Consider the following 21,440-nt stretch of genomic DNA (forward strand, 5'->3'; position numbering starts at 1 on the left):
GTAGTGAATTGACGCGCAGATAAAACTACACTGTTTTTGAGCACCAGTAGGGGGCCAGTTGGGGACGCAGGTGGCGCTGTGGGTAAAACCTCAGCGCCTAGGACTTGCCGATCGCATGGTCGGCGGTTCGAATCCCCGTGGCGGGGTGCGCTCCCGTCGTTCGGTCCCAGCGCCTGCCAACCTAGCAGTTCGAAAGCACCTCCGGGTGCAAGTAGATAAATAGGGACCGCTTACCAGCGGGAAGGTAAACGGTGTTCCGTGTGCTGCGCTGGCTCGCCAGATGCAGCTTGTCACGCTGGCCACGTGACCCGGAAGTGTCTCCGGACAGTGCTGGCTCCTGGCCTATAGAGTGAGATGAGCACACAACCCTAGAGTCTGGCAAGACTGGCCCGAACGGGCAGGGGTACCTTTACCTTTACCTTAGGGGGCCAGTAGGGACGCAGGTGGCGCTGTGGGTAAAACATCAGCACCTAGGACTTGCCGATCGTATGGTTGCCAGTTCGAATCCCCGCGGCGGGGTAAGCTCCCGTCGTTCGGTCCCAGCTCCTGCCCACCTAGCAGTTCGAAAGCACCCTTAAGTGCAAGTAGATGAATAGGTACCGCTTTATAGCGGGAAGGTAAACGGTGTTTCCGTGTGCTGCTCTGGTGACAGTTTGCCGGAGCAGCTTCGTCACGCTGGCCACGTGACCCGGAAGTGTCTGCGGACAGTGCTGGCTCCCGGCCTCTAGAGTGAGATGAGCGCACAACCCTAGAGTCTGTCAAGACTGGCCCGTACGGGCAGGGGTACCTTTACCTTACCTAGGGCGCCATTACTTAAAGGTCTTATCTGCAAGAACCTCCTGGTGTCCTTCACAGGACATGAGCCATTAAAAGGGAAGGCATCTAAGGATAGGATGACACCTTTCCACAACTGGTCTGTTTTCGAATATGTTATCCTAACTTTGATGTAGCCCTGGTGAATACTGACATCTATAGTGCTGAGGCCGCAGTGAGAAGATGTGGTACTTGTGCACTCGCCAAGAGGAAGCACACAGAAGACAACCAACCGGAATAGCAGAGTCTCATATCTAGAATAGCATATCTTTATTTATTTATTCAAGCTATCATGAAAATTCATCAGCATTTTACTGCAAAGTTCTTTTAACAAGCACATTTCTGTACATATTTGTGCCTGATAAGGAAATTTTTGGAAGCAATTATCCACTGCGTAATGCATTTTTGTATCTTATTCACTTAACATGTTTTTATGCACAATTGTACCCTGGTATACATTTTTGTATTTATTATTAAACTGAAGAATCACATCACAGAATTTGGAGAAGTGCATCTTTTAATGTATGGCTGCATTTTGTAAAATGTGAAGTTGGAAATTGTGATTGCAGACCCTCCAAGTGTCCCTATTTTCCAGGGACGTCCCTGATTTAGAGAAGCTGCCCTGGTTTCTGATTTGATCCCATAATGTCCCACCTTTCCTTAAAGGTAAGGGTAAAGGGACCCCTGACAATTAAGTCCAATCGCAAACGACTCTGGGGTTGCAGACAGTTTTTCCAGGTCATGTGGCCAGCATGACTAAGCTGCTTCTGGCAAAATCAGAGCAGTGCACGGATATGCTGTTTACCTCCCCTTCGGAGCGGTACCTATTTATCTACTTGCACTGTGTGCTAGCACTTTTCCTTAGGATGTCCCTATTTTATTGGAGAAATGTTGCAGGGTATGGAGTTATCTGACCCCCAAGCAGTCTGAAGGCAATCCTGTATAGGGAAGGTTTTTTAAAGTGTTTTTATATATGTTGGAAGCTGCGCAGAGCGGCTGGGGCAACCCAGTAAGATTTGTGGGGTATAAATAGTAAAATTATCATTATGGAATGAGACGACCCTATTTTCATCGGAGAAATGTTGGAGGGTATGTGATCATTGTGCATATTGTTTTGGAAACTGTCAATGATATAAGCTCACATTAAAATCCAAACCAAGCTGAATTTCCCATCTGGAATAGAAGCCTTATAGTCCTGTTCAAGCTTCATAGAAGGATGTGGAAAAGCACATATTTCCCTCTACTCCTCTGAGACTCTTCCTGCTGTCATGCTAGAGGCCCAGGTCTGGACCAGTTTATCATACCCAGTCTATTTCTACTTCCAGGATCTATTCTACTTCCAGGATATCTACATTTAGGGCAGGGGTGGAAAACCTCAGGCTTGGGGGCCAAAATGTGACCTTCCAAGTCTCCATTCAGCCTTCAGGACCTACCCTCCTCCTCAGGCCACACCTCCCCTACCCAGGCTGCATCTCTCACCAGTCCTGTTCTACACCTCCTTGAGTGCTTTGGCCTGAATTGCAGCAATGCCTTGTTCTTCTAGTTGGAGGATGAAGATATGCAAATGTGAAGGCATGTAGAAAACTTATTTTTGCATGGCAAGAAAGCAAACTACTGTACAAAAGTAAGAGTCACACCTGTTCCAGTTTTTGCCGCCTGCAGAAATAAATATGGCCCTCGAGCCATAGCTGTCAACCTTTCCTTTTTTTGCAGGAAATTCCCTTATTCCAGCGCTGCTTCCCAGTGCTATCCCGGATTGTTAGATATCCGGTAGACTGTCCCCGGGACAGGTGAGGCTGCAGATCCCTTATTTTTGAGGCTGCTGACCCCTTATTTTCAAATCTGAAAGTTGACAGCTAGAAAGGTTCTCCAGCCCTGTATTAGGAGGCCTGAGCAAACCAGTTTCCTTTCCTCCTCCCCCCTCTTTATTTTAATTCTCTTTCAATTTAATTCCCTTTTATTTTAATATCCCTTTCAGTTTTTCCAATGTCACATAAACACATAGGTTCTTGTCAGCCTGTGGCTTTAAAAATATTTTACATTTTGCTTGCAAACATAATTTTGGCTCCCATAAGAATGTAGAAAACACTGCCTTATTTTGGAGTGGCACAGTTTCACTTGACCACCTGAGTTTGCTATTGGCAGGAACAATGTGTAACGGGTGAGTTTTCTGCTAAATGCCAATTACTCACTCATGCTTCACACAGGAGTTGGTAACATAACCGGTTATTAAAAAGGGATATATGCAGCTGTCTGGCAGGGCTCCTAACACAGGCTTATAACATGGGTTCTTCTAGTTCAAGTGATCAGAAGAGAAGAAATGGAGTGTCAATGCTGGTCTTAACTTAAGGAGAAAGTGCAAAGCTCATTCGCTGTGCCAAAATTCAATACAGTGGTACCTCAGGTTACACACGCTTCAGGTTACAGACGCTTCAGGTTACAGACTCTGCTAACCCAGAAATAGTACCTCGGGTTAAGAACTTTGCTTCAGGATGAGAACAGAAATTGTGCTCCGGCGGCACGGCAGCAGCAGGAGGCCCCATTAGCTAAAGTTGTGCTTCAGGTTAAGAACAGTTTCAGGTTAAGAACGGACCTCCGGAACGAATTAAGTACTTAACCCGAGGTACCACTGTATGTTTCCTGGGCAAGGAGGGAAAAAAGGTCTGTTACATTGACAACAAAGTTCCCTCTCAAAATGGCACCAGAATAGATCAAATCATGTAGACTAGGGTTGCCATATTTCAAAAAGTGAAAATCCACAAAAGTTTTTGAGCTTTTCTTTTGGTTATTGAGCTTTGGAGGGTGGCCATGACAATTGTTTCAGGCCTCACACATATGGAAACAGCCATATCAACACACACAGATAATACCCTCCATATAATAACAAAATAGCCTGGCCCAAAACCAGTCAAATCCCATTGAAGTCAATTAGTTCTGACTAATTTATGCCCCATTAATTTCAGTGGGACTTTTGCATGTCTGCATTGAATTGGAGTACAGTGAGATGGGTGGAAAGAGGGTGGTTGATATGTACTGGCTCTTTGTTTGACTCTTGTTGTGCCTATCTACAACACAAATGGAGGTACCATATGGAATATGCAGCTCCCCCCCACCTGTCACATGAGGGGCATTGCATTAAATAGGCAGTGGGTTCTCATTGGCCAGTGATTCTTGTAACCACCTTGCCACCATACGGTAGGGAACTTGTATTGATATGTTAGTGCCTAATAGTGAGTCAGGCTGTTGGTCTATCTAGCTCAGTATTGTCCACACAGCTCTACAAGTTTTCAGACTGCCCTACCAGAAGATGCTAGAAGCAAAATATGGGAGTTTCTACATCCAAAGCAAATGCTCAATCTCTGAGCTATTGACCTTCCTCAATGTCTGTAATGACTCAGTATTTTTAGTTAATTAACTTCTAATATCCCCTTTATCCAGCCTTGTGATTGGACTAATTATAATTGTATTAGAACTAATGTCTTCCCTATAACTTAGAGATAGGGAACAAGATCTACCCTAGCGGGTCACATTCTGGCATGCACAACTCCATAAGCGATTTTGACAGGCAGGTGGGGTTGGAAGCAGCAGCAGGAATAGATCAGTTTGTGACTTAAGGGTTAGTTTTGTTAATGTTAAAGCCAACCAGCCAAGAAGAAGACTGGTGGGGATGTTGCTTAGCAACCAGTGGCATGAACCTCACATGGTCTGCTTGTCTATGTAGGTTTGAGGGACTTTTCTTCTGTGCATTAGTTGAATGCCATCCAGCTATACATTATACTGAGAAATTCTGTAGTGCAGCTGATCTCAGCAGAGTTGTTATAAGTGCTGAGCAGCTGATTTCTAAGTGACTACCCTATGTTCTAATGCAGGTGTAGGAGACCTTAGGCACTGCAGGTGTTGCTGCACTAAAACTCCCACCATCCTTAGCCATTGTCCATGCTTATTGGGGCTGATGAAAGTTATGGTTTAGCAACATCTGGATGGCCAAAGGTTCCAGTCAAAATGTGGAGCCTGCTACCACAGTTATTTGATTGTTTGTTTTATTGACTGCTTACATGCCAAAATCATTTCTAATCATTTCAGAAACATAAAATCAAATATGAAAATGTCCACACATAATTAAGACACACAATAGAACATTTCCTTCAAAACATTAAACACCCACAATTAAAATATAAAACAAATCCTTCAACAATAGTATGATAGTTTGATAATTAATAGTTGTAGCTTCCTAATTTCTTGGGAAAGAAAATGATATTATTTAATCAGTGTATATGTTGTTGGCTTTGAGTTAAGGAATTTCACTGTATATAATTTATGAATTAATTGAAGGGATTTGCCACGTTGATGGATATCGTTTCCCTTCTTTCTCTTCATAAGTATATATAGTGTTGTAAATAAATAAATAAGAATATAAAACAAGTCTGTTTCAAAACTACAACAGTGCCATCCCCACATGTGTTTATTCTGCACAAAATGTGATATTCAACTACACATTACTGAGAAAAGACACTTTGAAATTAGTGAACATAGGTAAGTTAGGTTACTTGCAATATAGAACTTAGCTGCATGCCACTGAAAGTGAGTGGGTTGCAGTCAACTAAGTTTTACTCAGAGTAAACCCATTGAAATTATTGGACAGAAAAACGTCATGATCATTAATTCCATTGAGTCTATTAAGAGCAAAACCTAGTTGAACACAATTCAGTGTTTAAAAGGTGCTTTGGAATTACTAGACTTCCAGACATTCTATATCTGAAGAAAAGAAATAACTATTGGGCTGGATCCAGACTTTGTCATAATTTGAATAGGTACGGCAAAATCAATAGGCTTAATTCCCATTGATTTCACTAGGTCTACTCTGAGTATGATTAAATCTAGATTCACCCCCCCTTTTAAAAAACAAATGAATATGTTGTTATGTGTTTAATTAACATACCTTGATCAGCTTTATAGATCTCAGATAGCATGTGTTTTTTGGCTGGTCAGCTTTGAAAGGTAGTTTTAATGGAAAGGAAGGTATGCCAGCAAAGTCGCTAAATTAAATTTGGCAGGTGCTCCATTCCATCTAAAGAAGTTTGACTTCTTTAGGCAGCCTTATGCTGTCTGTTGTTGAAATTAAATACTAAATGTAAGCCAATACTTGTTTATTTTATGTGAGAGAGGGCAAAGTATTTCATGGCACAGTGACAATGTTTTCAGAGATCTTTGCCAGATCTCTGTATAAACGTAATTAAATGAACTAATTGGTTACCTGAAACTGTTCTTAGAAGAGCTGTACATGCCTGAACAAACAATTATTGTGGCTTTCCTTACACAAGAATGATTCAGAAAAACAATACTAAGAGAGGGAGAGAGATGGGAAGACGCCATCCATCTTTAGAAAGCCCAGCTGTCCCACGTTCTTCCTTCAACTCATTAAATAGATGATAGATAGATATAGATAGATAGATAGATAGATGATAGATAGATAGATATAGATAGATATGATATGATATTATTAAGAATTTTCATAATACATCACAATAAAAAATGAACCAATCTAAACAAAAATAAAAACAAAAAGGAAATGAATAATGCAAAGTCCTCTATCACAGGTAGATGTTAACTCTTGTCCCACATAAAAATATGTGAACCCTTCCAGCTTTCACCTGGGAGATTGCTTTGCTTCTCCCAGCAACTCACCCTGGGAGATCTTCCCTTCCCTGCCTCTCACACAGAGTCCTTCACCAACAACGATACCTAGCATTCTCTGGGAATTTGGTTCCGTGAGAGGAATGGGGGTCTCCTAACAGTTTTCAGCATATTTAACAAAGCACAGTTCCCATAATTCTTTGGGGGAGCCCATTACCATTAAAGTGGTATGATAATGCTTTAAACGTATGGTGTGGATGTGGCCTGTGATTCCATTTGGCCCTTTGTGTACAGATTTTCACTGCCAAGATCAGACTCATCATTTGGCTCACCTTCTGTTTGATGGGCTTTTCATTTCACAGTCATAATTTGTTTTTGTTGTGGGCATTTTTCTTTTATTAATATGTTATTAGTATTTTAATGTATTTTTGTCTCACTTTTATTTAAACGTAAGCTTGCCCAAGCGCCATGTAAGAGGAAAGGTGGATTCTTGCTTCTTAAAAGAACCGTCTACTAAATAAATAATCGATTAATGATGTTTGCATCCTTCATTTTCTATCACGTAAACCAAGTTTCCCAAGATGGGTGAAGTTAGAAGCCAGGATTTTACTTTATTTCCACATCCCTTACCATGAAAGTGGTCTTCAAAATTCTCATTTTAGAGGGGAAACCACTATCAAAGGACAGCAGAGATGGCATTTCTGTTTGCACTTTTTATGTTTGTGACTCACAGGGGACAGTCTACGAGTGCCTGATTTTAGTGTCTACATTCTGAGCATTAGTCAACATGGTACACTTTGTTTTATAAGGCAGTAAAACCTCTCAATTTTAAGATGTCTGCTGTACTTTGTCCATCGACTCTACTGATTTTCACTCCTGAGATTTTTATTGTTCCAGCTGGCATTTTAATTGCAGACAATTGCAGTGTCAATTTTACAAAGACTTGCTAGAGAGAGAGAGAAAGTTAACCGACTGTAATTGATGAACAGCCTTCCCTCACACATGTATTTTAGGCTTAGTCGGCTGCTGTTTTACTCAGAAGGGAAGTGAATGTTAGCCTTGACCTTGGTTTCATAACTTGGACCAACTGTTCCTGTCCTCATGTCCCAGAGCATACACACTTGCTAGAAAGCCAGCTGGGGCAAGATGAATAAAGGGGATCATGACAAGTCTCATAGGATGGAATCACTAGACCCTGGTCTGGTTTTAAACCTAACAAAAAATAATTCCATACTGGGACTTAGAATTTTCTAGCAGATGGTTTAAGCTGGGGATAAAGATGGCAGCAATCCATGATCTTTTGTATCCAAGCACATGGTACTCAAGAGTATTATTGTTTCTAAACAAGAAAATACCATTTGGTTACTATCACTGATCACTGCTGATAAATCTATTGTTCACAACTGTATCTCTAACTCCTGTTAAAACCAAAGGTTCATTTTCAAATGTGATGCCAGATGTGTATGGAAATGAAATTCACCAGTAGCCTAAGTACTGGACTACAGCTCCCATCATACCTGAACACTGGTCATTCTGGCTGGGAATTATGAGTTGCAGGCCAACAATATTTGGAGGGCACCATATTAGCTACCCTTGTTTTAGGCCAAATGAGGGGAAACTGTGGATGTCTCCAGATGCTGAAAGACTACAACTCTCATTTCCCCAAACTATTGGCTACACGATCACATGTTCCTTACATGGCCTTCAGTTTGAAAGCAACTGTGGTTACCATTCAGCTAGCTTTCATATTGAAATCAAACCTTAGTTTGAAGAAGATTTTGGTGTTCCTTCACAGGTAAACCATTTGAGGACTTCTGGTGGAATTTTCTGAAGAATAACAACATTTAGCAGGGCTTTGCACCTTCTTAAATCTTTGGTTTGGCACCTAGAAACTTGTGTATGTGTGGTAATGTTCTGAGCAGGAAGCCTACTGTTCTTGGGGTAGCACACATGGTATCACACTGGAATGTGGTGTAAGAACAGAAGGATTAGCATCATTCACTTTTGAGCCAGTGCTTAACTCTGGCATCTTTCTCAGTTCAGTGCAACGGGTCTGAACCATCATTCGATTCACTTCACACTGAAAGGCAAGCCTATCTAATTTGTATTTCCCCAAAAAACAATACACAACCCAAAACACAACCATCCTTCAAAATTCACAATGATAGGTGCTGACTTCAAACTCTGCTATTGGGATTGGCCTGCACAGGACTGGTAGTAGCACAGCCGATTTCAGTTGGCTTGCCCTCACCACCAATCAGCTGATTGGGGGTGACAGAAAGCCTTCCTTGCCAATGCACAATCAGAAGTGGATGTTAAGTCTTCTGACTGCACACTGGCAACTGGGTATCCACCTGCCCCTCACCTGATTTCACATGTGACTTCAGATGAGGAACATGATTTGGTGGGAAAAAAGCCACATGAGCCAAATTGGAACCCCTGCTGGGCCAAATTAGACCCCTGGACCAGGGGTTTAAAGCAAAGTGGTTAGCTGAATGAAGGCAGAAGCTTTCAGCACCCTTCATTTTAAATATGACACACTCAGTCTATTGTTGAACCAGCTGCAAAATTGGGTCCACAACAGAAAAGCAAAAAGCCACAGATGTAAGTCGCTTCAGCCAGGCAGCTTCAGAAGGCATCTTAAAGATTGCCAAGTGTGGGGTGAAGGGAGGAGGAAAGCGAGAACCTGCCACCTTCTATTAATTTTCGTTGCAATTCCATCTGTGCATGAAGTAGCCTAATGATCCAAGCAATTGCAGTCACTTGTCAAGGATCTTTTCACTTATTTCCCCGCAAACAAACTTGCTGATGATATTAGTGGGCAGCTGCCAGAATTCATCACGGCACTTAACGCATCCTTGGCAAGAGCTGACAGATGTGAAGACGCCGGGATATTCCACAGTTGGCACACATGACAGCCCAGAGCACAATTCACTTTTCAAAAGTCTATTTAAGGCAGAAGTGCAAAAAGAGAGGAAGAGATTGTACTAATCTTCAGAAGGAAGTCTATTGCCTAGGCTTGGAGAGAAACAGAGGGTGTAGTTTAGCATTCTGGCACATGTAAAATCTGAGGTTCACTTTCCAATTCCATCACAAGAAAGACCTCAGGAAGCAGAGGTGGGAAAACCCATCTCACTTGATGTCTTGTATATGACAGAAGCAATGTATTATAATGTTAGAGGTTTTATTACAATCAAGCTGTATATAAATCTTGTGAAATAAATAAAACAAAATAAGGTTTTTAATTATCCCCATTTTCTATGAAGCTCAGGATAGTGTCTCTAATGTATTTTGTCACCACAACTCTGGCAGGTAGGTTTGTCCAAGACTGACTGGCACAAGATGAGTTTCAAAGATGGCTAAGTGGGGCTTTGAAATTGAGTCTCTTTCAACTCAGTCAAAAGGGGGTGAGTACATTTTCTCAATGTTGAAGAACAGGTCACCTTTACTTATTTGATTTGTACATGGTGCCTCTCCCCTCTATCTTCACAACAACCCTGTAAGTAGGCTAGGCCAAGGTCTCTCAAACAACCTTTCTGGCTAAGTGGATATTTGGACCTGTGACCCCCTCCAATTTAGTTCTGCACACTAACTACCATCCCATACTGGCTCTACCACCACCTCCCCCTTCCCCAAGGCCCTGAAGCTTCATGGGGAAACAGCAGAAGTGATGTCAGTCCCAAACAGTGTTGTTTTTTCTCACCAGGGATGGGACCAGGGCAACTGCTTCCTGAGGCGGGAAATGTTCATTTCTGCTGGGACAAAGATCCTTCGAGAACCATGGCAGGAAAAGTCTCTCATCTGGGTCCTGAGAACATCACACAACCTCATTTCCATCTACTACCTGAAGGTGAATTTCTGAGCTTTGTGGCAAAGAAGGGGAAGAGCTGCAGTGCTGGAGGGCCCTTTGCACCCACCCACCCCCTTTTTTTTTTTTGCAAGCATACAGATTGAATGAGCACAAAACTTTGGATCTTTGCAAGCATTCAGTTGAAGCTACTCTGAGAATTTAATTAAAGGGAATTTTATAGAAAAACCTTGAATGAGTATATATCAATACTTTTTTTAAGGGTGAACAGCAGGATTCTTGTAAATTGTTCAAAACTGATTTAGTTTTGTGCTATAGTTCTATTGCTTGTATACCACAGAAACTTTGTATTTCTAGAAAGGGTCAATAGAGGAGGAGGAGATTGTGGAGAGTCAGATCTCCATTTCTCTAGCTGTTGGGAGACTGGCACTACAGGGTCCCATTCAGTGGTGGCCCCCAGGTGAGCAGGTCTTTGTCATCCCAGTGGTACCTAGCCCTTTCATCTGAAAGAACAGGGAGTCCTAACAAAAAGAAAGAGCAAGTGTTCAGGAAATTAAATGGGATCTTAAAAGACCTCTATTAGGCTGAGAAGCGGCTTCACTCAGTAGTTAGGTTGGATCCACTATGCAGTGTCATAGCTATGACTCCTAATCTGGCTACTATGGAGTCATATCTGCTGTCCATGTTCCACCCACCCACCCACCTCCCCACATGCCTTCATCTCTCTGCCTGCTACAGTTAAGCACATAGGAAGAGCCCTGTTGCATCAGGCCAGGTGTTCATTTGTCCAGCAACCTCTTCTCACAGTGGCCAGCCAGATGGTGTTTTGGAGCCTGGAAGGAGGAGCTGAGTGCAGCAGTTTCCCTCCTCTTTCTCTGTTGGGAGCTCCATGCCATTCTCTCTTCACTCATCCCTGTAGGACAGATAGATTGGGTTTAGAGCTCTCTCCCTGTTCCCACCCACCCTCAGGAATATCTGTTCCTTCCACCAGCTATGGAATCTGGCACCAGCCTTGCCCTGTGTTTTTAACCGGTTAAGGCTAGCTGGTCACACCCACCCAGCATCACATGGCACTGCCCATCAGGTGAAAAGTTATGGAGAAGCACTGGAAACAAGCAATTACAAAAATCAGGTAAAAGATTGCTTCTGGACCCTAAACTATGTGTTCTATTTTTAATAAAGGGAATGCAGCTCTTGTATGTAAACAGTTGCATATCTTATTGTAGCCATTCAATTAGCCATTACGCAGGGCTGGAAAGGCACTTCATGCTGTACCCTACATAACTGGTTCAATAAAGTCATGGTCATTGTTATTTCAGACAATTTGGTATGTAATCTTCATGTGACTAGCACTGGCACTGATCCTTCTGTTTGGGGTTATTTATTAAATGTGCAATGACTTCTTATTGTCTTGTCTTGTCTTTTTCATGGTATAACGTAAGGCTGTTTTCATATCTCATTTATAATTTTATAATTGTATCCATTTCATTCACTTCTGTATTCTTATTTGTCTTTGGACTTTATTATCAAAAGCACTTTGTGTTGGACTTATATTCTTTTGTTCTTATTGTTTGCTTTTATCTTTGTATGTATTGTCTTTGTTGTTCAGTGGGGGAGGGAGGGAGGTGTGGATAGCAGCTAAAGACACATCTTACTAACTTCTGAGCCACTTAGGAAGTGGTTGAGATAGCTGCAAGGCCTTGCGGGGGGGGCAGTGTCCTAAACACTGTCCACTCATTTTTACTTTTATGTTTTGCAATATTTTCTCTGCCACAAGTATTATAAAGGTAAAGGGACCCCTGGCCATTAGGTCCAGTCGTAACCGACTTTGGGGTTGCGGCGCTCATCTCGCTTTATTGGCCAAGGGAGCCGGCATACAGTCATGTGGCCAGCATGACTAAGCCACTTCTGGCGAACCAGAGCAGCGCATGGAAACGCCGTTTATCTTCCCGCTGGAGCGGTACCTATTTATCTACTTGCACTTTGATGTGCTTTCAAACTGCTAGGTTGGCAGGAGCAGGGACTGAGCAACGGGAGCTCACCCCGTCGTGGGGATTCGAACTGCCGACCTTCTGATCGGCAAGTCCTAGGCTCTGTGGTTTAACCCATAGTGCCACCCGCTTCCCTTGCCACAAGTATTATAGGAACCTAGGAAGTGGGCTTGCACTGACCAGTGATCCATCTAGCTCAGGATTATCTGCACTGATTGGGAGTGGCTCTCCAGATTTCCATGACATGGTCTTTCCCAGCCCTACCTGGAGATGCCATGTATTGAACTGGAACCCTCTGCATGCAAAGCAGATCCTCTAACACTGAGCCATGGTCTTTTGCATTAAACACTATAGCACTGCAAAACTGTAAGAGTATAATCTACTCATACATAAGCTCAATAACGTTCAAAAGGACTTACAGTAGAACCTCGGGTTGCGAACGTGTTCCGTACAGGAGGCATGTTCGCAACCCGCAGCGTTCGCAACCCACAGCGCTGCATCTGCGCACACGCGGGTTGTGGTTCGGTGCTTCTGCGCATGCGCAAAGTGCAATTTAGCGCTTCTGTGCATGCGCGATTGCCAAAACCCGGAAGTAACCCGTTCCAGTACTTCCAGGTTTGGTGCGGTACGCAGCCTGAAAATGCATAATCTGAAGCGTCTGTAACCCGAGGTACCACTGTACTTCCAGGGAAGTCTGTACAGTACTGCAATGCTAGGCTGCAGTCCTAAGCCTACTTACTAAGGAGTAAACTCCAGGGAACACAGTAGGTGTTACTTCTGAGCAAACCTGCAAATGATTGCACCATAAGTCTCATTAGTATACTGCTGCAGCAGCTTCCTGTGTGAATTATGTAAGTCTTCCACTATGCTTTATTAGACGTAGTTTATTTCCTTTTCAACTTAATAAAAAGCAATTGCATGATTTAAAGCACATACGCACACCAGATTGCCTGTTATTGGAGAAAGATGGATTAATTTGTTCATTTGTCTAGTCATTTGTTTTCATATAAAGCAAAATGACAGGACAACAGCTGGAGATTATTATTATTTTTAATAGCCTTCAGGCTTTTCTTTATTGAATATTTCCAAGTGTAAATCAATCTAACTATTTTAATAATTCCAAGATTCCAAAATATGTAACCTTAAAAATCTACTCCGTTAATTTGTGCAGATTTGCACGTCAAGCAGCACAAAAGGAACCCTTGATATAACCCGAGGGCTTTATAGGCTTCCATTTGGCACTTCTTAAAAGCTAAATACAGTGTTTTCAGCTTTAGATATCTCTTCCCTTCATTTGCACTCTCCAGCACTAGCAGGATACAATGGAAGTGGCAAAGAGGATTTAATTTTATTACCCAAAATATTTCATCCTCTCTTCCCTAAGTTTATATTACAGTAATGCATTTTGTTATTTACATGCTGCTGCAAAGACAGACAGCCAAATAAGAACTGGAGTCAGAGAGACATTTAGAATACAAATAAAATTCCTCAATCCTCCCCCCCTCCCCAGCATGATGGCAGAGAAAAGCCAGCAAGATGTTGAAGCCGAGTTTCATCCTTCCTTCCTTAAATTATTTATGGCCTAACTGAAGAAGTATGAAATGCAGGGTGGGGAGAAAAAAATCAAGGAGTAGTTACTGTTGGGAGTTATGCTGTATGGAGACTGGGAAGGAAATCAATGGAGTTTACTTTTTTAAGCAATCATACCAAATTCACAATTTCCGAAACAATATGCAAATTGAAATACAGCCGTTCTTTGAAATTCACGCTTTTCTGAATTTTGCAAGGCAGTTCTCCAGCTAAGTAATGTGTACAAAAATGCACCTACTAGGATAAAGTATGCATAAATAGGCATATACAGTCAATTTCCCCCCCACACACACAAATGCATGGGGGGTTACATCCCACGCCCCTGTGTGTGTAAGTGAAAATCGTGTAAGTGGGGAGCACCCTCTAAACACCCTTTAAATGCCTTCTCTGGTGTTCTCTCTCTAATCCAGACCAAAAATATGGTATCCAAAAATATCCACAACTAGAGTTGAAACTCTGGGGCTGGAAGGAGACTGGAGGATGCATAGGAAAGTGGCATCTGTTGCTGTGCCACTGTATGTCTCAGCTGTTGTTAAAGTCTGGCTGTGCCTCCTGTATCTTTGGGGCTTCCTCCACTCTCACTGAAGTTCTCTTTGGGCTCAGGGGAGGGTCTCATGTTGAGGCACAAAGGCTCTTCAGCTCTCTCCTGCCATTTCCAGGTTTGAATCAAATTATTTGTTTATTCCCCGGTGCGGCACATGTACACGGTCATACGTAATATAAAATGGGGGTGCAATATATAATGGTCTACAAAACTGTGTATATTAGTCGAAAATGAATATTAGAAGTTTCCTGCTAAAGAAATTTCTGTACGTTCTTTAAAAAAAAATGCAAATTGCTGAATTTAAGATTGAAAAAATGAGGAATTGGGAGAACAGAAACCAAGAAACCTAGTGGCAGAGGAAAGGAGTGCTCAGTCTGACCAGACATAAAAGAGCCCAGCTAAAAATATGATGCAGCGCCCGTGTCTGCCACATTCTCTTTTATTATAAGCTCTCCAGTGACAGAGCTTGGGATATCAGATTTCAGTGGCACCCCTCTGCCTCTCACACTCTAAGGTTGGAAGGTGGTTCAGTGGAAGTGGGTAGTGATTGCCCTGTAGGACAATCCCATCACAAGGGATGCCAGGAGAAAATAGGAAGCTACAGGTATGACAAGAGATGATGTGAAGGGCTCTAGCTTCTTTGATAGAGCTTTGCAACCAGAGTGCCTTGGGTTAAATCATTTGCACCTCCAGGTGTGGGTTGCCCCAAACCCTGGCGAACTGTTGCCAGTCAGTGTAGTCAGTACAGAACTAGATGGACCCACTTACTAACTTGGTATAAGGCAGCTTCCTATGCTCCTAAGATCTACCTGCTTAAGGGTACAGTGGTACCTCGGGTTAAGTACTTAATTCGTTCCGGAGCTCCGTTCTTAACCTGAAACTGTTCTTAACCTGAAGCACCACTTTAGTTAATGAGGCCTCCTGCTGCCGCCACGCTGCCGGAGCACGATTTCTGTTCTTATCCTGAAGCAAAGTTCTTAACCTGAAGCACTACTTCTGGGTTAGCGGAGTCTGTAACCTGAAGCGTATGTAACCTGAAGTGTATGTAACCCGAGGTACCACTGTACTTCGCTTTTTTGGCCTTCTGACAGAGCCTTCTTGTTATTAGTTCCCCAGTAATGGAATGCCTTTCCTGGTGAGGTGCAACCGATTGCTAACTTTCAGCAAGAACTGTAAAACATTCCTGTTCACCCAGGCATTTGATAGCTGAAAGAAACTGTTTTTTGCAACTTTGAAATGATTAGCTATGAGGATAAGTAACTGTTTAAAACAGTTTTAGAGCAGAGGTGGCCTCTCAGCACAAGGACCATATTCTATTCTGGGCAACCTTCTGAAGATCATTTTCAGATGTTGAGTGGAGCCATGAGCAAAGTGGGCCCATGAGCTCCAAAAGACTGGGGGAACCTGATTTAAAAGAACCATCAGAACTAACATTGTCTAGAACTCTCCCTAGATACTTGCATATCTTTTTTCTTTGAAAGTCTAAGTATTTAGGTATAGCTCCATGTCAACTTGCAAGAAGCAAGCTATTGCAGGAGAGAACAAAGCAAATAGACTACAGTGGAGAATAGGCTACAGGAAGGGTTCTCGTGAACTAGGGCTGAATATTTCACATTGGAATTCTCATAAAAAATGCCGATTAAGTATAAAAGTCAAGCAAGAGTCTTACGATGCAAAGAACAGTACTCAATTCATAAAGTAAATGGTTTTGTTTTTTTGTTTAATGGAAAAGCTTGAATTTCCCTTGCCACAGGCAAAATAAGTGCTTGAAGACGCTCCATGGCCTGTAGCCATTCATTCACAACGTCCTAGGTGAAGTACTTTATTGTGATGTATCTTGTCAGGTTGTTTCATTCACATCATACAGTGTTACATCATCTAATGTGATTTGACAGATGCAGCTTGACATAACATGACATGAAACATGTCACAGAATAAATTTAAAAAGCAGTTGCTGGAAGGTAAAATCTCATAGTTTTTTTGCGCAAGGAAAAAGAATTTCACATGTATGTTAGTATGGATTGTTCAGATTGCATGCACACACACAATTATCAGGTGCATGTAGACAACAAATTAAAGAGACACTGTTACTCTGGATAAATTCTTATTTTAAATAGAGGGGCTAGCTCAGTCATCTGAACTGGCAGGCCATTTTCTCCATGATATTGCATGGAGAAACCATGCAGAATTTTGGAAAGGGAGGGAATATGCTAGAGAAATACTATTCACAGTAAGTTTCAGAATCATGGCTCTTGGATATTCTTAATTTATCACTGACCCTCTGCATGTTTAGGTCCAAGTTGGATTTACTCAAATAAGTGTACATGCATTTGTTAAAGATTTATTGAAGAATTTTTTTAATAATAACTAAGAGAAGGTCACTCACAAAGGACAATCTCCCCACTTCTCTCGCACAAACACATTAATTTTTTAAGTAGCTGTCTAAAAATGCTCAGCCACATTGCTTCAAAAGTGGAACACTCATATAGCACCTAGCTCTCCAAGAGAAATGGACTCATCAGGCTTGGCTCTCTAGAGCCTTGGTCAAACAGCATGCCTTGCTGTTTGGTTTCCTTTTGCATCATATATTAATCTTGACGTCTTTCTAACACACACATCAGGCCATCAATCTCCTTGGAAAGACACATCTGACTAAATACATTTTGTGTCCTTATAGTTTCAACTTATATGATGACCTTCATTTCCTTCGATCATGCTGTATATTTTTTCTGTCACAGCAGGACATGATCTCTTTGTTAATTTATGTTGATCCGCTGTTTTTTTCTGCATACATTTTATCTTCATATCCTGTTGGAAAAGTCAGTAAAAAATAACCCCCACCTTCAGGCCAGCTGCTTCAGAACAGTGGTCCAACATATTATATATCCAAAACAAATAGGGAATCTTTACTAGTTATTGAGATGCAATCCTAAATCTGATTAACTCTTCTGGAAATTAGAGTTTATTGAATTTTGTGAAAAATTCAACTTGTGTCCAGATTCTGATTCATAATACCCTAAAAATCTCCAGAAACAGGAACTAGGTCATGTGTAGTGCCATCTGGATACATGTTTGAATATTGACAAGGCGACCAGTTTGGGAAGCCAAAATACACTGGGAAATATCATGCTATTTATTTGCAATAAGTGTTACTGAATCTAGGGAGATGAGATTCTAATTCTAGACACACTTATCTACAAGTAAGCTGTATTGAATTCACTGGGACTTACACTGACACATGCTGCAATTGTATTTGGGCTTTATCCAGTGTTAGACCTACTCAGAGTAGACACAATGAAAATAATGGACATCGGTAACTTAGACCCATTAATTTCAATAACCCTACACTGAGAATAACATATTTGAATACAACCCTTTGTTTACCATGGCTTTTCCTGGCTACTGGTGGCTACCTTTATAACATTTTGCGGATTTTTTTAATTAAGAATTTTACTGCATTTTAATGATTTCCATTTGTGTTATATTTTCTGATATTAGTGAATGCCAAAATGAGATGTCTGTATAACAAATGGCATATACATACTTTAATAAAAAGCACAAAAATAAATCTTGGTAGATACATATAAGATTGTGCTCCAAAGTGCCTCAGCTATTTTAGACATTCCAAAGAAAGTGAAAAAGTTTTACAACATGTTTCCAAAGACAGCATTCCAAACTGTGCTTTGACATTCAGTTTTTGACATTGTCCGTATTTTAACCCACATAAGTTTTTAGAAAGTATCATTCAGTGCTGAATTTTGAAATGCATTCTTTTCTGTTCTTTGCCAATTATTTTGTCAGTCATTATGTTCAGAGCTGCACATTAATTTGGGATGCAAATTGGAATTTTTTGCAAACACACAGCCCATTTGGCAGTAAACTGCCCATATTCAGTTGATCTGGAGGTCCCAAGACCTTTGGAAATTGAAAGTGAAATAAAATAATCCATGGTATGCCATTGTCTTAGAGCAGAGGGAGCCAATGTGATCCCCACCAGATGTTCTTACACAATAATTCCCGTCAGCCCAAGCTAACATGGTCACTATTAAGGAATGAGTAGAATCGGAGTCCAAGAACATCGGGGGGGGGGTGTCACATAGACGTGAGTTGGGTTTTCAGTGGTGACCTGGAGTCTTCCGAAAGCCTTGCTGTTAAAGAGCTGTCTTTGTCAAATATCACATTGTCTTTCTCTGGATCTGTCTTATGATGCCTAATGGCATTGTAGCCATGATCTCTGCTTCATGTGAGTTCTCTGTTGCTACATGTTTTATGCTTGTTTTAGGTTGGGGGTAGGGACGTGGGTGGCGCTGGGTCTAAACCACTGAGCCTAGGGCTTGCCAATCGGAAGGTCGGCAGTTCAAATCCCTGCAACAGGGTGAGCTCCTGTTGCTCGGACCCAGCTCCTGCCAACCTAGCAGTTCAAAAGCACGTCAAAGTGCAAGTAGATAAATAGGTACCACTCCGGCGGGAAGGTAAACGCCGTTTCCATGCGCTGCTCTGGTTTTGCCAGAAGTGGCTTAGTCACATTGGCCACATGACCCGGAAAAACTGTCTGCAGACAAATGTCAGCTCCCTTGGCCAGTAAAGCGAGATGAGCGCTGCAACCCCAGAGTCGTCTGCGACTGGACTTAACTGTCAGGGGTCCCTTTACCCTTACCTTTTAGGTTGGGGGTGGGGTAATGAGCTTGAGTTTTTGCTTTTGTGATTTATTTTATTTTAATGTTTTAATTGCAAACTGCCCAGATAATTTGGTTGGAAAGGTGGTATAAACTGACAGTGCTGATATTGACAGAATAATAATAACAGTAATATGAATAGTAACAATAACAGTAATTCAAAGAAGCCTGTTCATAAATTGGCATTGCTGTTCCATAGTGATCAGTTCATACCACTGCAATTCATACCCTTGACATTTACATTTATTGAGGGAGTCATCACCAAGGACACATCGCCTACAGTGCCTTCCTCAAGAAAACCCCAGTAATTGCAGTCTAGGACTGAGTCCGCAGTCTTGATTTGATCATTAAGAAAAAAATGCAGACAGTCTCACAGAAGCAAGAGGAGGGAGAGAGAAAAAGCATTAGCCTAGCTGAATTTTCTACACTGACTAAGCAGCTTTATCATTTCAAGGACAGAGAGGGAAAAAAGGACTTCAACTCTCCCTAAATGTAAATTACTGACACAATTGCAGCTACTTATGCCAACATAAAGTGGAATTTAACAGGGCCCTCTGGAGTTTTAAATCCTCTGAACGGTGAATGTAATGGGCAGTAGGCACTTTCTTTCAGGCAAGTTGTCAGGATTAAAATGAGAAATTTGCAGGTAGGGAAATGGTCACCTTAGTAAGCTCATGAAAAATAAAAATTAATGATGAGTTTCTTGTTTATATCCGGTTCACAGATTATCAATAAAAAAAAATGGATCAGAAACCCTGCTTTCCACCTCCCTTATCATTGCCTAGAGAGCCTGTTTGTAATGTGGCAAACTCTGGGAAAGATTGTTTTTGACTGGAAGCAATAACCAGTTTTCAAGTTGAAGAAAAGTTCAGCCATTGTTTGGTTGTCTTAAGTATGGTACCTGTATATTTAAAGCGGGTGCTCTATTTCTTGCATTTTCTAAAGCAATAACAGCATTTTTTTAATACTTAAAGGTAAAGGGACCACTGACCGTTAAGTCCAGTCGTGGACAACTCCGGGGTTGCGGCGGTCATCAATTTCACCCAATTTCAATCAGGGATAGTAAAGATTTTGCGCCAGGGTCCATGGATAAGAGAAACAAAACAGCATTAAAGGTATCTTCCACATTTGAATCTTACAACTCTCTTTGGGTTTTGCATGTGATGACATGAGTAATCATTTCTCCAAGGCTTTATTACAGAGGCTCTTATGACAGGGTAAGATTCCATGGAAAAATACAACATCTCCCAGAAAAAAAAACCCTATGGTTTAACTAGTCATTATAATGGGAACACTAACCTTGATGGACTAATGGTTTGGTTTAAGGGAGCTTTCTGCATTCCGGGGGAGAATGTTTCTGGTTCATCCCACTCCCTGGTCTGAGAAAGCAGTTTTCTACTTGCAAAGAGGGTTTTTAAAATGCAAAGAAATATTAAAAAATGTAATCTTCCAGCTGCAGTCTGTAGTCATACAGCCCATTCTATGATTGCAAGAACTCTGCCATCTCTTTATCATGGTTCCTAAAGCATGCCTGTAGAACAGCAAATGGCCTTGCTAGAGCCAAGAAGATAATAGAGATAAGAGGAAATAACTATTTACCAATAGGATCTAAAGGGCTGTGTGCACAATGGGACAATTAGAGCTCCTGTTTCTACTGCAGCCTTCTCACATCCCATGAAGAGCTCTTCCTAGAGACTGGGTAGTTGGAGAGATTCTTATAAGTGGAATTTAATGTGGGAACTAAGTTGGTTATCTTATTTCCCCCATACTCTTAGACACACCTGGCCTCCCTACTAGCTGTGAGAAGGTTATTCAGTATACCTTGATCACAATAACAAACAGCCATAAAATACAAAAGCTATTAAACACCAGAGAAAATGGCTTCCATTTGTTACAAGCACAGTTCTACAAGCTCTCAAATGTAAACCATCGTCACTCTCCATGTACATGACATGTCTGATTACTTCCATCCCTTAATGGTGTGGAAAGGCTAAAGAGATGTCCATCAGGGCAACACTAGGTTCCAAGGCAGGGGGTACTGAAACAGCTGAGAAGCTGTCTAAGATGGAGGTTGTGTGCAACAAGTGAATAGCTATAATTGCCCCTGCTGTCTCACCTCTTCCTCATACAGAGTATGAACCTTGCTATCTCCTGAGAAGGACTCGTAGATAGAATATATAGTGCTTCGTGAACTATGCACCTACTTTCATTCTGATGCGGTGTCATCACTCTCTCTGCTCCTATGGTCCTGGAACTAATGGTAGAGGGATTGGAGCTAAGCTTTTGGGCTGCTGTCATCAGGATAGGGCATATTTCAAGGAGACAGCCCCAGGGCACAAACAAAGGCATATCCTTGGTCCTAGTGTCCTACTGCTGGTGGTAGA

General features: G+C 41.7%; 1 long non-coding RNA gene across 1 annotated transcript in view; it reads left to right on the plus strand.

The window, feature by feature from the left end:
• Nucleotides 1–2,308: 2,308 nt before the first annotated feature.
• Nucleotides 2,309–21,440, plus strand: part of LOC310754387 — a 29,935-nt gene continuing 10,803 nt past the window's right edge. The window contains exons 1-3 of the long non-coding RNA XR_014543789.1: nucleotides 2,309–2,389; nucleotides 9,764–10,297; nucleotides 20,031–20,171. This is a non-coding gene — a long non-coding RNA (uncharacterized lncRNA). The remainder of the gene's footprint in view (nucleotides 2,390–9,763; nucleotides 10,298–20,030; nucleotides 20,172–21,440) is intronic.

Source organism: Podarcis filfolensis, assembly GCF_964270895.1.
Source record: "Podarcis filfolensis genome assembly, chromosome: Z".
NCBI classification, from domain to species: domain Eukaryota; kingdom Metazoa; phylum Chordata; class Lepidosauria; order Squamata; family Lacertidae; genus Podarcis; species Podarcis filfolensis.